Source organism: Myotis daubentonii, chromosome 9 (genome assembly GCF_963259705.1).
Source record: "Myotis daubentonii chromosome 9, mMyoDau2.1, whole genome shotgun sequence".
Taxonomy (NCBI): Eukaryota; Metazoa; Chordata; class Mammalia; order Chiroptera; family Vespertilionidae; genus Myotis; species Myotis daubentonii.
Window position 1 is genome coordinate 50,832,445 of NC_081848.1, and position 14,588 is coordinate 50,847,032.

The 14,588-nt window shown below is 49.5% G+C and overlaps 1 protein-coding gene across 10 annotated transcripts in view; it reads left to right on the plus strand.

Annotated features, from left to right (window-relative positions):
- MICAL2 (microtubule associated monooxygenase, calponin and LIM domain containing 2) overlaps positions 1–14,588 on the plus strand; it is a 204,388-nt gene that overhangs the window by 24,671 nt on the left and 165,129 nt on the right. For all 10 annotated transcript variants that reach the window (XR_009454435.1, XM_059708911.1, XM_059708912.1 and 7 more), the window contains exon 2: positions 4,143–4,213. The gene's annotated coding sequence lies outside the window, so the exon portion shown is untranslated. The remainder of the gene's footprint in view (positions 1–4,142; positions 4,214–14,588) is intronic.

Below are 14,588 nucleotides of genomic sequence, written 5' to 3' on the forward strand. Positions count from 1 at the left end.
AAATAAAAACAAACAAAAGCCTCCCCCCCCCAAAAAAAAAAAAAAAAAACTCTTCATGGGATTCTGACAGGCATATCCAGTTAAAACCCATGGGTAAATGCCATCTCATTAGCATTGCACTGATGCTCTTGGAGCTTAAAATAGCCAATGTCCAGAGAAGGAAACATGCCCACAGATGCACTGTGGGTATCCACCGGCTGCCAGTCCTGTCAGGGCCTTAAGGCAGTCCCTTTCCTGAAGGCTGTCTCTAGGTGGGGTGGAGGGCCCATTGTAGATGAGGGGGCAGAGAACAGGTGACCTCAACATCCCCAAAACAGTACCCTCCCTGCTTAGTGGCCTGTGGCTGCAGACAGCTCCCAGCTGACCCCACATATCCCTCCACCCTCCCCAAGAGGACTAGGCCTCCACTATGATTTTTCAGATTTGATATTTTCCCAGCTTGGAGCACGGGCTCACCCTTTGTACCCACAAATATGGCCGAGGAGGGAAGAAACTCTGATGAACCTATCTTGAGTCCCATGACCACCTTTTCATCTGGGGAGTAGAAGATGGGGTGAAATCTGTTGTCAAAACAAAGGGAGAAGGATACTAGTACTACTAATAAATAAGAATAATACTATTTAAAAAAATATTTTATTGATTTTTTACAGAGGAAGGGAGAGGGATACAGTTAGAAACATCGATGAGTGAGAAACATCGATCAGCTGCCTCCTGCACGCCCCCTACTGGGGATGTGACCGCAGCCAAGGTACATGCCCTTGACCAGAATCGAACCTGGGACCCTTGGGTCCGCAGGCTGACGATCTATCCACTGAGCCAAGCCGGTTAGGGCTAGAATAATACTAACTTTTATTGAGTGCTTATTTTGTGCCAGACATTCTAAGCTCTTTCTCTTTACCTATATAACTCATTAATCTTCAAATCAACACCATTTTACATACCAGGAAGATGAGGCACAGAGAGGTTAAGCAATTTTCCCAGGGCCACATAGCTCATAGGAGAGCTGGAATTGAACCCATGCAAAGGACTCCAGATGTGCTTGTAACCACCCACTCTGATGCAGACAATAACAACAGCTGTCAGCTGCAGGCACTTACTCTGAGCGACACACTGGGCTATGTCCTTTACAGCAGCGGTTCTCAACCTGTGGGTCGCGACCCCTTTGGTGGTCGAACGACCCTTTCACAGGGGTCGCCTAAGACCATCCTGCATATCAGATACTTACATTACGATTCATAACAGTAGCAACATTACATTTATGAAGTAGCAACGAAAATAATGTTATGGTTGGGTCACAACATGAGGAACTATATATAAAGGGCCAGAAGGTTGAGAACCACTGCTTTACAGCATTCCCTCATTCCATCTTCAGAACAGCCCCATGGAGTAGGCACTAACATTATCCCTGCTTTCAGATAAGGACTTGAGGCTCACGTAGATTATGTGGCTTGCCCAGGGGTCACCTGACTCATGCAATATGACAGAGCTGGGATAGGAAGCCTGGTTTGCCTGAATCCAGAGCCTGAGCTCAGGACCACTTGAGTGGGTAGCCTTTATGTCAGACACTTACCTTGCTCTGTCAGAAGCTCCCCTGGTGACTAGGATGAAGAGCAGACCTGGCTCAGCATCTGTACCTCCATTCTCTGTCTGGGAGCTTGGAGTGTGGAGACCTCCGCTCGGTGCACGTTGCTGAGGCTTTGTGGCTCCAAGCTGGGTGTGTTTCACACTAACTCATACCAGAGGGTCCTAAGTAAGTCTTCAGTGCATCTAAGCTCTGGATTTCTTCATTCCTCCGTTCATCAAATATTGATGGAGTGCCCAGTGTGGAGGCCCTGTTCCAAGCGCTTGGGGTCCCTCAGTGAAGACCTGGCCACCACGGAGGTAGGCTTGGAGAACAGCAGAGGGGACGGTTCCCGAATTGTTCTTAGGCTCCTCGAGATCCATAAGGCCACTCAAGCTCACAGGAGACCTTTCCTGCACCACCCAAGTCAGGCCCACGGGCGCCTGGAGACCTCATGCTCCTTTGCTTGGGACTGGCGTGATGGCAGGTCCAAGAGGAGACTTGTTTCTTCATTCTGATTAAAAACTTTGTGTCAGGGAGTGAGCGTGGGCATGGAGCCAGGCCAGCTCACCTGTGAGTCCCAGACTGCTGTGGGCAGTGCTGAGTGAGTCTCCAGGTAAGGCGGCACTTGGCTGTACCTTGCTTCCGTTTCCCCCTCTATGACATGACTTTACAACCTGACTCATTGGGTTGCTGGGACAATTGTCTGAGATAGCAAATGATAACTAGCCATGGATGAATCTCTCTTCTTCCTTTAAAGGACTAACTAATTTTTACAGATGTCTCTAAAAGTCAGGGCCCATGGAGGAGTCAGCTGGAAGGCATCCTTGGTGAGGAAATCACTCATTAGGTCAAGCTTCTCATTTTACAGACCCAGGGAGCAGAGGCTCACATAAGGGAGGAATGATGCTGGGCTCCAGGCCTTCTGACTTAGTGGAAATAAAGGCAGCTCAAAGTATGTTTGGCTGATGGTCAGAGAGAGGGTATGAGTTGGTACTTGGAGTGGCTAGATCACAGTGTGCCCAGGCCTGTGTGGGAATCTGACTGCTGGTCAGCCTTTAGGCTGTCTGGAAGTACCCACCTGCACCCACCTTGCAGACAACCCAAGCAGAACCTCAGACAACCCCGCTTCCCTGCTTCTGGTCTCAGCATTGTCCCTGGGTGGGCAGGGCCTTCTGTTCCTGAGATCTGGGGAGCATGGGAAGTTTCAAACCTGGGAAGACCAATGGTAGAAATCTCTGCCAGGATGTCCAGCTTCCCCACCCACTGTACCCAGAAGCTTCCCTTGAGAAGCAGATAAATGGAGACTCCAGCCTCTCTGACTTCTGGCTCCAGATGACTCCACAGAGCCCACAGCTCATGCTGATAGAATGTGGCCAAGGCGGGCGAGCCTGTTTGTCAGCTGTCACAGGCAGGGAGGTGTGGCTTAATAATGATGACGATGATGTTGACAGAGATGATGCCCAAGTGGCTGCTCTCGAAGCCTACCAGCACGCAGCTGCACTAGCACACCTCTCACCTGGTGGTGGGGTCGACCACGAGCACGCGGTCCCAGTACGCGGTCCCAGTGCGGCCATGCCAGGGCCTTCTGGTCTCCGAGCCCCTGTCCCTGTCTGTGAGGATCCACCGAGACAAAGTAGGTCTAGTCCCTAACAGTGCTCGTCCCATGCTTGGCCGGTGCTCAGTCAGTAGTAGCTTCTCTCCCATGAATAGTCTGAGAATTCTGGACAGTGAGTCTCAACCCCCGCCTCTCAGTGCAGACCTGTGTGTATTAGAGAGAACACCTGTGTGTTTATGTGGACACGTAGGCCTACTGCCCTGCTGAACACGTGTGTGCGTCCAGGGAGGATGGGGATTGGCTCTTGGAGATCTCAACATGCACACCAGCATTCGCTTCTGTCTGCGAGAGGCTGCCTCTTGTGCACAATTTAGAATTGTGAAAGTACATCTTCAGAAATGCCTGCGACTCTGGGCTCCGTTTTCCAGACAGGTGCAGAGGCATGTTCTGCAGAAGCAGTAGATGTAATCAAATCATTTGGGTGGCCATCGGAAGCCAAAGTAATAATTTGGTTAGGAAGCCCAGGCACGGTCAGGTGGCCCATTTTTATAACTCCCTAGTGTATTTAGCATTTTGGTCCTTTCCATCTTAGGAAATGTAACACATTTCACTTTGGTGACTTGTGACGAGGTGTTTATATCAGCTTGATTTACTTTTGTCATGTCCTAAGCTTAGGAATCCTGGCATTTTTTGTTTTTATGGAAGTGCCTGATGAAGCGTTTTTCCCCAGACGCACCTCCCTTTCTCTGCAAGCCTTTGTGTGGAGATGTGATAAGCCCCTGGGGTGCCCAGACAGTGGCAGACAGTAGCATTTGTGTGAGCATCTCACAATTCCTTTCTTCACATGCAAGATTGGGAGCACAGAGAGGAACTCTCTGTCCATTTCCTCCTGTTGGGTAATGTGTTACTAAGGGGCAAAGTGCACAAGCATGCGGGGTGAGGGAGGCCCTCTTGGCGGGGAGAAGATAGGAGGCTGTAACGTATGATAAATTAACGTTCACTGTTGGGCTTTTGTTTTTAAAGGGACATGGCAGTCTGTGCGGGGCTCGTCCTGGAAGGGAGCCACTTGAGTCATTGCGATGCCTAAGGATCAGGTGAGTAAGCCACAGTGGTGGGTCTCCTTCACTGCAACACTGAGTAGCTCTTGGCTTCAGTGGCTCTTTGGAATGTGTAGGGGCGCTTGCACTCTTTCTACAGGCCCAAGTGAATGTGAGTCCATTTGAAGAAACACTGGCTAGTGAAAGCTTTCGTCTTTGCCTGCAACCTGTGTATAGCCCTCCCATGTGGTCAGAGGAGAGAGGGAGGCAGGATAGAGACTGAGGTGTGTCTGAGGGCCAGACGGACCTGTCTAACTCAGGGGTCTTTGGGTGGGTGGGGTCTCTGCCCCCTCTTTCCCTGAGGAAGACCAGCAGCCCAGCTTTCCTGACTCCAGCCCCAGCTCTGTCGATGCTTCAGTCTCTTTCTGGCCCCGATCGGTGCCAAGGCAAGAATCTGGCTGGGCAGCTTCTGTCGGGAGTGCCTTCAGGGCACCGGAGACCATTTGTCCAAGATTTGAAAATGTGATTGCAGCATCTTCCTCCGTTTGGGTCTCATTCTGAGGAGAACCAACCTGTTTACATCTCTATGTGTTTTCTGCAGGTCCATGGAGGCTTAGGGTCTAGGAGGCTAAGGTATAGGCAGAAATCAATAATGGCATGTTTTTCACAGTCACCCTCATGCACTGTTATTGTAAGAGCCTTCCCGCTGTTCTCGCGGGCTCCTTCCTTGAAGACTTGTCTGACCAACATTCTGCTGTTGGCCTTCAAGGCCTCGTCCAGTCAGACCTCAGCCTCATAGTCCAGCCTTGTTTTCTGCCTCCCCTCTTTGCCTTGGCTCCAGTCCACCTGCTCCTGGAATAGATCCCCGCTTCTGGGACTCACTGTTCTCTCTGAGAAGCTTCCCTCACTCCCCAGGGCAAAATCGGCGCCTCTTCCTCCTCTACACTCCCATAGTGCTGTGTTCAGACCTCAGGCACATCACTGGCTGAGGTAAGGTTTGTTCACTTGTCCGGCTCACCCACCAGCTGTGAGAGCCTTGAGGGCACACACCTGTCCTGCAGCCTTCCTGTCTGAGCTGGGCAGCCCCATCCCAGTGGTACAGTACCAGGCACGAGGCTGGGCACAGCTGTTAGTTGGCTCAAGGAGTTCAAAACCTGAGATTTCTTCAGGGCTTATGGCTAACAAAGTTCTACCTCAGTGTCTCATGAGAGCCTTGCCCCCTGGGAAGGGTAGTCACATCATTCTCATTTATTTTATAGACATGAAGACTGAGGTGTGCGCAGTCAGCTAACTTGCCCCAGGCGGTAGCCTAATATGGACCAGGACCCAATCTCCTGTGGTCCAGTCTAGGGCAGTTTCTGTAATGACAAATTTTATAATTAGAGAGCACCCAAGAGATAATTTAGAGCAAACCCTTCATTACTGGATAGGGAAACTGAGGCCTGGCCTGAAGATACTTTCTCAAGATTACATAACCAACCAGGGCCACATGGCGACTTGGAAGGCAGGCTCTGGACTTCTAGTCCAGCCTTCTCTCCACTTCTCCCTACCTCCCTCTGTATATAGCCACCAGAGACCATCTGGGGACTATCATTCTGCATTGACAGGAGGGTGAAGAACTTAATGAGTGCCCTGAGTTAGAGGGAACGTAGAGGAAGGAGAGGAGGGGCCGAGGGGAAATCCTCAGGGCCCCACTCAAGAGGCTAGCCTGGTGGGCGCTGAGGATCCATGGGGGTGAGGAGTCCATGGTGAGAATCCTGGTCAGCAGAATGAGAGGGGTTGACTGGACCAACGGGAAAGCTGTTCTAGTAATTCTGATTCTTAGTATCTGAGCAAAGAGGTCCTATTCAGGGACCTGAGCATTCCTCCTGTCTCCTGGAGAAACACAGAATGTCAAGTATGTCCACAGAGAAGGGTGGGGCAACAGACAGTGAATCTTGTCATGGTCTGAAATGTGGATGGGGAGGGAAGTGCGTAAGTTTCTGGCTGGCTTATCCCTGTGTGCCTAAAGTGAATTTTTGTTTTGTTGTTTCTGATTGACTGCACTTCCAGTTGGTCTTCCATCCCCCACCCCCCTCCAACCCCTTGAATGTTGGGGCTCTCCTGGTCATTTGCTCAGTCCAGGTATGCTACTGGACCAGGTAGGTGCTGGCTACCCTTTCCATGTTTATTCTGCCCCTTCTTGGGCATACAGACCGAGGGTCCGGGACTGACTGCAGGTTCCATCCCCACAGGCAGGTTGAAACATACAATTTGCCCAAATTACAGAGAATGTGATGTTTCCCTAATAGGTACCTTGGATTATTTTCCTAAACATGATCAGGTTGTAAACATCTAAACTTCTAGGGCAGGGAAAGTGTGTGGTGTTATGTCATCATTGTTTATATCTTAGGTTTACTTTGCAGTTTACATTTATTAAAATTATTTCAACTCATAATAAGGCAGGTAGATTTACTCCCATTTCACAGGTGAGAAATTTGACTTAGGCTGTAACCTGCCCAGAATAAGGGCTGAGATGGGACACTGTCCAGGCCTCCTGTTTATGAACCCAGTGCTCTTTCTACTCTACTATGCTCCAACCATAGCTATGTACATAGAGGAGCTCAGTAAATATTTGTTGAATGAGTGAACTTTGGCTTTTCTTTCTTTCCTTTTTTTTTTTTTTTTTTTTTTGCCACACTTAACCATAAATGGATCCTCTTTGGCAGCAAGGGAACACTACTCTGTGAAGTATTTGAATTTCTTGCCACGATAAGGAACTGGTGAGTTCTCTTCTCACCCAGCCTCACCTCCCGGAACTGGGTCATGCACACTAAATAATTAATGCCTTGAATCTTTTACTTAGAGCTTTCTGCTCCTGATGCTGAGATGATCCTCCAACAGGGATCTTTGAAAGGCAGATCCTATTGCTTGTTGTCATAAACCTTCAGATGACCCATCCAACTGCCCACAATGGATACTCTTGGCCTAATCAGGTCAGACATCCAGTGGGTTCATTTGATCCCCTCCTGCCTGTCTTCCCCACCAGCCTCCTCCAGCTGGAGGAAGAGGATCCTGTGGGTTATCTCAGATATTTAGAGTTTTGTAGGGACAGGAAGACCTATCTCTCCCTTCTCACTGACCTCTGAACTCCCCAAGATTTTTTGGCGAGGGCTGGAGAAAGAACAAGTGGACCATGGCAGGTTGGGAAGGAACGCATGGGGTAGGGGAGGCCGTTATCAAAATATCAGCTGGGCCTGCCCTTTCCCTAAGTGAGACTTGGGTCATGTTGCGCAGAATCTGCAGGGGATCCAACCTAAATAGATTCTTGAGGTCAACGGAGTGGAGTGGAAAAAAAAGAGTCGGCTGAAACCAGAGAGCCATGTTCTAGTGTTGGTTGTTCACAGTTTAGCAGCATGACCTTGGGCCAGTCACTGAATTTTACCTGCCCTCAGATTTCTTATTAAGGAAATAAGGGGGGTATTGAGGGTTGTGGCATTTTAAAGGAGCCTCTTAGACTTCTGTGGTTGTCTGAGCTCACTCTGTCTGTCCTCTTGGTTAGCGCAGTCTCCTCCTCCCCATCTCCTCCTTCCTGTCTCCTCCTCCCTGTCTCCTCCTCCTCACGTGGCCCGAGCTTGCTTCCATAAGCACTTTTCTCCTGGTCTTTGTAGCTTTGCCACTTCTGCCCCACCCCTCAGATCAGCCAGTGTGCAGATAAGAACTACCTTTGCTGCCTGGGTCTGCGCCCAGCAGCATGGGGGAAGGTCTAATGTTTGGATAGATTTGGATAGTGTTGGGGGCCTATGGTGTATGGATTAGAATAGTAGGGGAGTGGGAAAAATCATTGGGTGGGAAGAAGCCAGCCAGGTGATTAGGGGTTGTTGGTATTGATGTGTGAATGTCCAAACCTGTAGAGAATTATCATAAAAATTTATTTGAGCCAAACAGAGGATACGCCTGGAAGCAAGATCTCAACAGATTGAGATAAATGCTTCCAGGAAATGACAGATGGCAGCTTCTTTGATGCATTTGGAATCACGGAGGGAACAGAAGCCATATTACACAAAGGTGGGAGAAAGCAAGGCGGGTGGGGGAGGGGGTGGGATTACAGGAGGGTTAAGAAAGATGATGCGCTCTCTTGCGGGTGGATATGCTTTAGAAGGAGGGGTCTGAGAAGGGGCATTTCAAAGGTGTGTTGACTTGGATGCACAGAAACAGTGGACAGGGCTTGCTGAAGCAGAGAGAAGCCTTTTACTAAAGAAGTTATATGCCCTATTAGGATTTATAATCAGGTCACCCCTGTGAGGTTAATTTCTGTAGAACCTTTTTTTTTTTTTTTTTTGTCCACATTGGTGTATCTATCCAAGCTCTTGATGCTCCAAGGTCGCTGGACTCCGAGTGGCTTGACCAGAGGGTACTAGTTAAGTTCTTCAGAATATGGTCCTAAGTTTATCCTCTTCTTCCCTGGCCAGGCTTTGTGCTCAAGGATGACCAGGCACTGGAGCAGTGAAGGCCACAGTGTTGGTAGAGGCTGCTCAGTGAGAGCTAAAAGGTGTCTCACAACTAACACAGAAAGGGAAGGAGTTGGGGAAGGTAGATCCGTCTCCAAGACTTTGATTAAAGCTGGAAGGAACTCATCTAATCTAACTCTCCTATTTTATGGGTGAGGAAACTGAGGCCCACAGATGTGACTTAACCAAACCATAAAGCAGGCTAGTGGTGGCCCCGAGGCGGTAATCAACCTCCCGATTCCCAACCAGGCGAGCTGTAAACATCCCATGAAGTGGCGACAGGTTGCCTCCTCACGTGGGTTCAGCCACCACACTTTCCGCTCCTCTCTTTGACCCTGAGCTCAATTGTCTTAGGTGTGAGCAGGGCCCCGACTGCTCCCACCTCGTTGTTCACTGCGGCCTAATAAAACTTGGGTGGAGCATCACAGAGAGGTCAGCCTTCTCATGGGCAGGCTGTTTGGCTTGTGCTTAGTGACTTAACACTGTTGAGTCAGCAGTATTCTGCTTTATGGCACGTCTTGTGGCGAAAGATTAATTCAAGACAGAAAGGTGAGGGCTGTGAAGGCCCAGCCTCGGAAGTAGTGGCCTCTTGTGGGTTTGCCATTAAGATAAAAATCTCCTTTGTTGCTAAGCAAGCCTCGTGCTGAGACTCTCACGCGGAGGGCCTGCATTGTGTGCCGCCCGCACTGTCCCTTGCTCTGAGAGAGGGCTCTCGGGTTAGAGGCCGGCCATCCCTTCGCTGTGTTGATGGCATGTGAACCAGACAGAAGTCACACACTTTTTCCAATAGGACTCCATTTGGCTCAGCATTTCCCGCTGAGCTCAAGGGAAGGTATCGTGAGCTCTTTCCAAAGGGGAAGCACTAGGTTTATATATTTTACCTTGTTTGTTCTTCACAGTAGCCCTCTGAGAGTTGGGCATGGCTACTTATTGTAAAGAAGAGAAAACTGAGGCAGATACAGGTTAAAAAACTTGTCCGTGTCCCACAAGATACAGGGTGTCTGACTCTAAAGAAGCGGTTCTCAACCTGTGGGTCGCGACCCCTTTGGCGGTTGAACGACCCTTTCACAGGGGCCGCCTAAGTCCATCCTGCATATCAGATATTTACATTACGGTTCATAACAGTAGCAACATTACAGTTATGAAGTAGCAACGCAAATAATTTTATGGTTGGGTCACAACATGAGGAACTGTATTTAAAGAGCCAGAAGGTTGAGAACCACTGCTCTAAAGCCTTTTCTCGTTGCACAGAGAAGGGAGGGCTGGGGCGAGTGGGCCAGTCATTGATTGAGTCAGGAACCAATGGACTTTCAGGTGCCAGGCCCTGGGCTTGGTTGTGAGGCTTCAAAGGTGAAAAAGATCTAGTCCCCATAGAGAGACACACCAAGTGTTCGGGAAGCACTGAGAAGAGTGTGTCACAAGGGAACATGGCACCGAGCAGGTGCCGTGGGACTTGGGTATTGAAGGATGAATAGGAGGTTGCTAAGCCAAGAAGGAGACAGAGGGTCTTCCGAGCGGAAGGTATGGTGGTAGGAAGAGGCTGGATTCGGTATTTGGGAGTCAGGAGGAGTTATGTGCATGCTTTCCTCTCAGCGAGGGTAGAAGGGGTGGAACGTTCAGTTGAGAGACAAGCTGGGGTAGGAGGAGGAGGTGGGAACCTGACAGTCAGAGTCCTTCTAAAATGCTGATCACGTGCCAGACCTTGAACAAAACATCAGTTGAGACCAGCACAGATTCTCCAGGTAGAATTCTCCAGGCACCTAACGTCCCTTTCCTGGGAGAAATGTGGGTGGGGCTCGTTTTCAGACGGTTTGTGCTCCTCTTGCATGCCTCCCGTACCAGTGGGAGTGTTTATTGATGAGGCTAAGGCATCGGAGTGGGACAGACCATGCTGCCAGGTCATGGTTAAAGTGTCTCGGATTCCTCTTGCCAAATAAGCTGATAGCAGACACCCTTGTGAGTTCATGTGCAGACTGTCTCTCCAGGGAGGGGCTTGCGTTCCAGACAGGGTCAGCTATAATTCTGTGGGAGTTGGGCGTGTGGGGTGAGAAGGCTACTTAAAAATAAAGACCAATGAAAAGATATAACTGTTTTTAAGGATAATATTTACAAGGCAAAAGTATCCGGGAAGTGAATTATGTGCCATAAGGGTGAGCCAGAATCTTTAAAAAGATCAACTGTTTAGAGTGGGAGGAGTAATAATGGTGGAGAGAGGAGCCCTCCAAACACTCTTCTCTCTCTCTCTCTCTCTCTCTCTCTCTTCTAAAATATATTTTGTTGATATTTTATTTAGAGAGAGAGAGGAAGAGAGAGATAGAAACATCAATGATGAGAGAGAAACATCATCAATTGGCTGCCTCCAACAGGGGATCGAGCCCACAACCCGGGCATATGCCGGGCATCGAACCAGAGGCCTCTTGGTTCCTGGCTCAATGCTCAACCACTGAACTACACCAGCTGGGCTCTCTCTCTCTCTCTCTCTCTCTCTCTCTCTCTCTCTCTCTCTCTCTCTCTCTCTTCTTGAATGAACTCCTTGCTGAGGTCTGTCCCAGGGAATCAGTTTTGGAAACTGCACTCTGAGTTGGGCCTGTCCTTCATGGGAGGAGGGGACAAAGAGCCGGACAGTGACTTAGAGCCAGAGCCTTCTAGGTCTTGCATCACAGTCCATCTCTTCCAGCCCCGGGGGTTCATTCCTTTTCGAGGAAAGAGAAAATCCTTCTGGGACAGCTGCTGCTTATTGTAGTGAGTGCATTTTTTTCAGAATGTAAGCCCAAGCTCCAGGAGGGGAGAGAGGCAGCATCTTCATTCGCCAGCACAATGTTTTGCAGAGGGATGGATAATGGAGACTCTCTCCCTAACCTTACAGGGAATTCACCAACTCGCTCACACCTTGGGTGGCCATCTACCCTGTGGCTACTTTTTTTGGAGGTTTGGGTCAGTGACGGGGGTTTTGAGTCCCTGAATGGGGCAACGGCCAAGTCAGTGACCGGGTGTGCAGTGCTTGTCCAAGCATCTCTAAGCTCATGGAGCATGGCCTTTGAGTGAGGCCTGAAGAGCAGGGCATGCTTCTCCTCAGACCTCTGCTGCCTCCCACACAGGTCCACCGGCCCTCAGTGCCAGCCTCGCAGCCACTACCCACAGGCTAATGTCCAGGACGGCCCAGCCCCAGGCTCGCACGCCTAGTCCTGGAATGTGAAGTGCGACCTGTCAAGCCAGCAATCTCTCCAGAACTGAGTTCAGCAGAGGGGAATATTTTGGGGACTGGTTCTCCGGTGTCTTATCAGCAAGGCCTTTCTGTATTTACTGTCTGGAATCTTAATTGGCTTCATAGAGCTTTTGGGAAAACAGTTCCAGGAGACCTTAGTTCCTCTGGGCAATAAGGAAGTGGCTCAAAGGGCTGTCTCTCTCTTCTGCTCAGCCCTCTGCACTGCCTCCAGATAGCAACATACCTGACTCAGGCAGAGATTCCCCAGGGCGGGTCCTGGTGAAGTGAAGGCAGCTTTCTCAGACCCACCTCACCTGGCGGTCTCTGGCCTGCTCATTCCCAAGTCGGAGCTGAGAACCGTTGAGCTGTGTTCACTGAGCACCTTGCCTGACACATGGAGATCAGAATCTGGGGGGACGAGTAAGTGAGCAAACAAATAGCCAGCAAGGCCTTCCTCCTGTTTCCTAGCAGAAGCAAAACGAAGCGAACAGGTGCCACGCTGAGCTGCCATGCGTGCTGTCCAGGATCCACATGCACCCCAGGAAAGACTGCAGGGCCCTTGGTGCAGAGGGAGTTGCAGATCTCCCATCTCCTAGGTGGGGGCCCGAAGGGAGGGCCAGGCGATCTTTGATGCACATCCAGAAAGTCTCCTCCTCAAGACTGAGTCTTGTTTTGGGAGCTTAAAAGAAACACACACACACACACACACACACACACACACACACACAGTAACATCAGCAAACCGCTGGGAATTTGGCCCCAGTGAAAGCAGGGTGGAGTCCATTCTGCCGGCTATCCTGGCTTGCCCTGCTCACCCCCTCTTGGCTGAATGTCCCACCCTTGGCCATGTCTCTTGGGAACCTCCTGGTGGGTGTTCTTGCTTTGCCGTGTTGCTTCTCTGCAGAATAGGAGATTTTACATTGAGGTCAGAGGTCCTGGCTTCCTAAGTAGGCTGACACTTGGATAGGCTTTGAACATGAGGCTTTTCTCACACAAGCAGGACTCACCTGCCCATGCAGGTGCACATACCCGCTCATAAAGGCTGGATGCAGTTTACAGGCCCTTGTGTAGAGGCTGGGGTCAGGGGCGTGGCCGGCTGGACTGCTGGCTGGGTGGGTGGACGGCTTAATGGGAGGAATGGATAAGCATCTCCCCTTCAGCCAGTGGCAACCCCCACGCAGAGGCCCATGGACTGTGGAGATTCAGGGGTATTATTTCCATTGCTAATAACATTAATGACACTATAAACAGCAAAGCCTGTATAATTTCATATCAGGAAATTAATCCTGAAATTAAAGGTCTATAATTCAAAGGATACATTTGTAAGTCTCCTAAGTGAACTCTAGAGGTGGTGCAATATAAGCTGTTCCATTCCTCTTGAAACAGATTTTTACCAGTAAACAGCCATTCATTCAACCAACCAATACTAACTACCTCCTAGGAGCACACACTACACCAGCACTGAACTTATAAAGGAAAAAATCAGTAGAGAACTTGTTAATGGGTGAATTGGCCAAAATAGGGACGTAGTACAAGAAGTTGAATTATTTGTATCTTAAATATTGATTGAGCTCCAACTGCTCCCCCAGAACTGAGCTGAGTATTCAGGAAATAGGAAAGACAAGATACCGGACTTTTCTTTAAGTTTACATATTAGTTGTCCAGATAAGACTGATGCATAAAAAATGAGTTGGGTTCAAGGCTAATGAAGTGCCAAATAGTCTGATCCACGTCCTGTTTGACCCCCCTGTTATAACTCTGCCTCCCTACCAGATGGTAATTTCTCAGAAGCTGCGGAGACAGAGTTTGTACACCTAGTACCTACCTGCTATGCTGTGCAGCATCCTGGGTCCAATATAGGTCCTCAGTAAAAGCAATGGATGGAATTGAATGTGGTTAGTAACTTCCAAACCTGGCTGGGCCACAGAATTCCCTGGGGAGTTAAAACAAAAACATTTTCCTCTTGGTCCTCAGGCTGCAGAAATTTGGTTTGGGAGTGGGCCCAGGAAGTTGTCATTTTGGACACTTCCCGGTGCATCTGCTGTAGAGCCAGATTTGGTGACCTCTGTCATAGATTCCAGGAGGTAGATGAATGTATGGAGAGAAAAGGTCAGGAGGGATGGGGAAGGTTTGTGCCTGAGAACTCCAGCTCATTCCTTAAGAACCAGCTCAGGTGCCACTTCTATGAGCTGCTCTCCAGTTACCCCACCTCCCATCTCTGTGCCCACACATCTTGGTACCCTACTGCAGTTCTTACCAAAAATTGTTAGTTTGAATTTGATTCCTTGAATAGACTGTGATGCTCATATGGGAGCCAGCACATTGTAGGTCAGTTTACTATGGGGCCTAGTTTTGCTTGAGAGGATGGGTAAAATTTGAATGGGGAGGAAGGGGGAAGGCAGAGACTGGATGTGGAGCACTGAATGGCAGCCCCAGGGGATCCCGAATACCTTGGAGAATTGAACCTATCAAGGAAATAGGGGCTGCATGGGAGGCACCGATGAGCCCAATAAGGGAGCCCAGACTTCTGCTGTGGGATGGAGGGAGCCCCAAGGCTCTGTGAGCAGGGTGGAGGCGGTGCCTGAGACAGGGGAAGTGGAGACTAGTTAGGAGGCTCCTGCGGCAATTCTTTTCTTTTCTTTTTTAAAATAATTATATTTATTTATGTTTTTCATTCTCACCCAAGGATATGCTTTTAATTATTTCATTGATGAGAGAGAGAGAGAGAGAGAGAGAG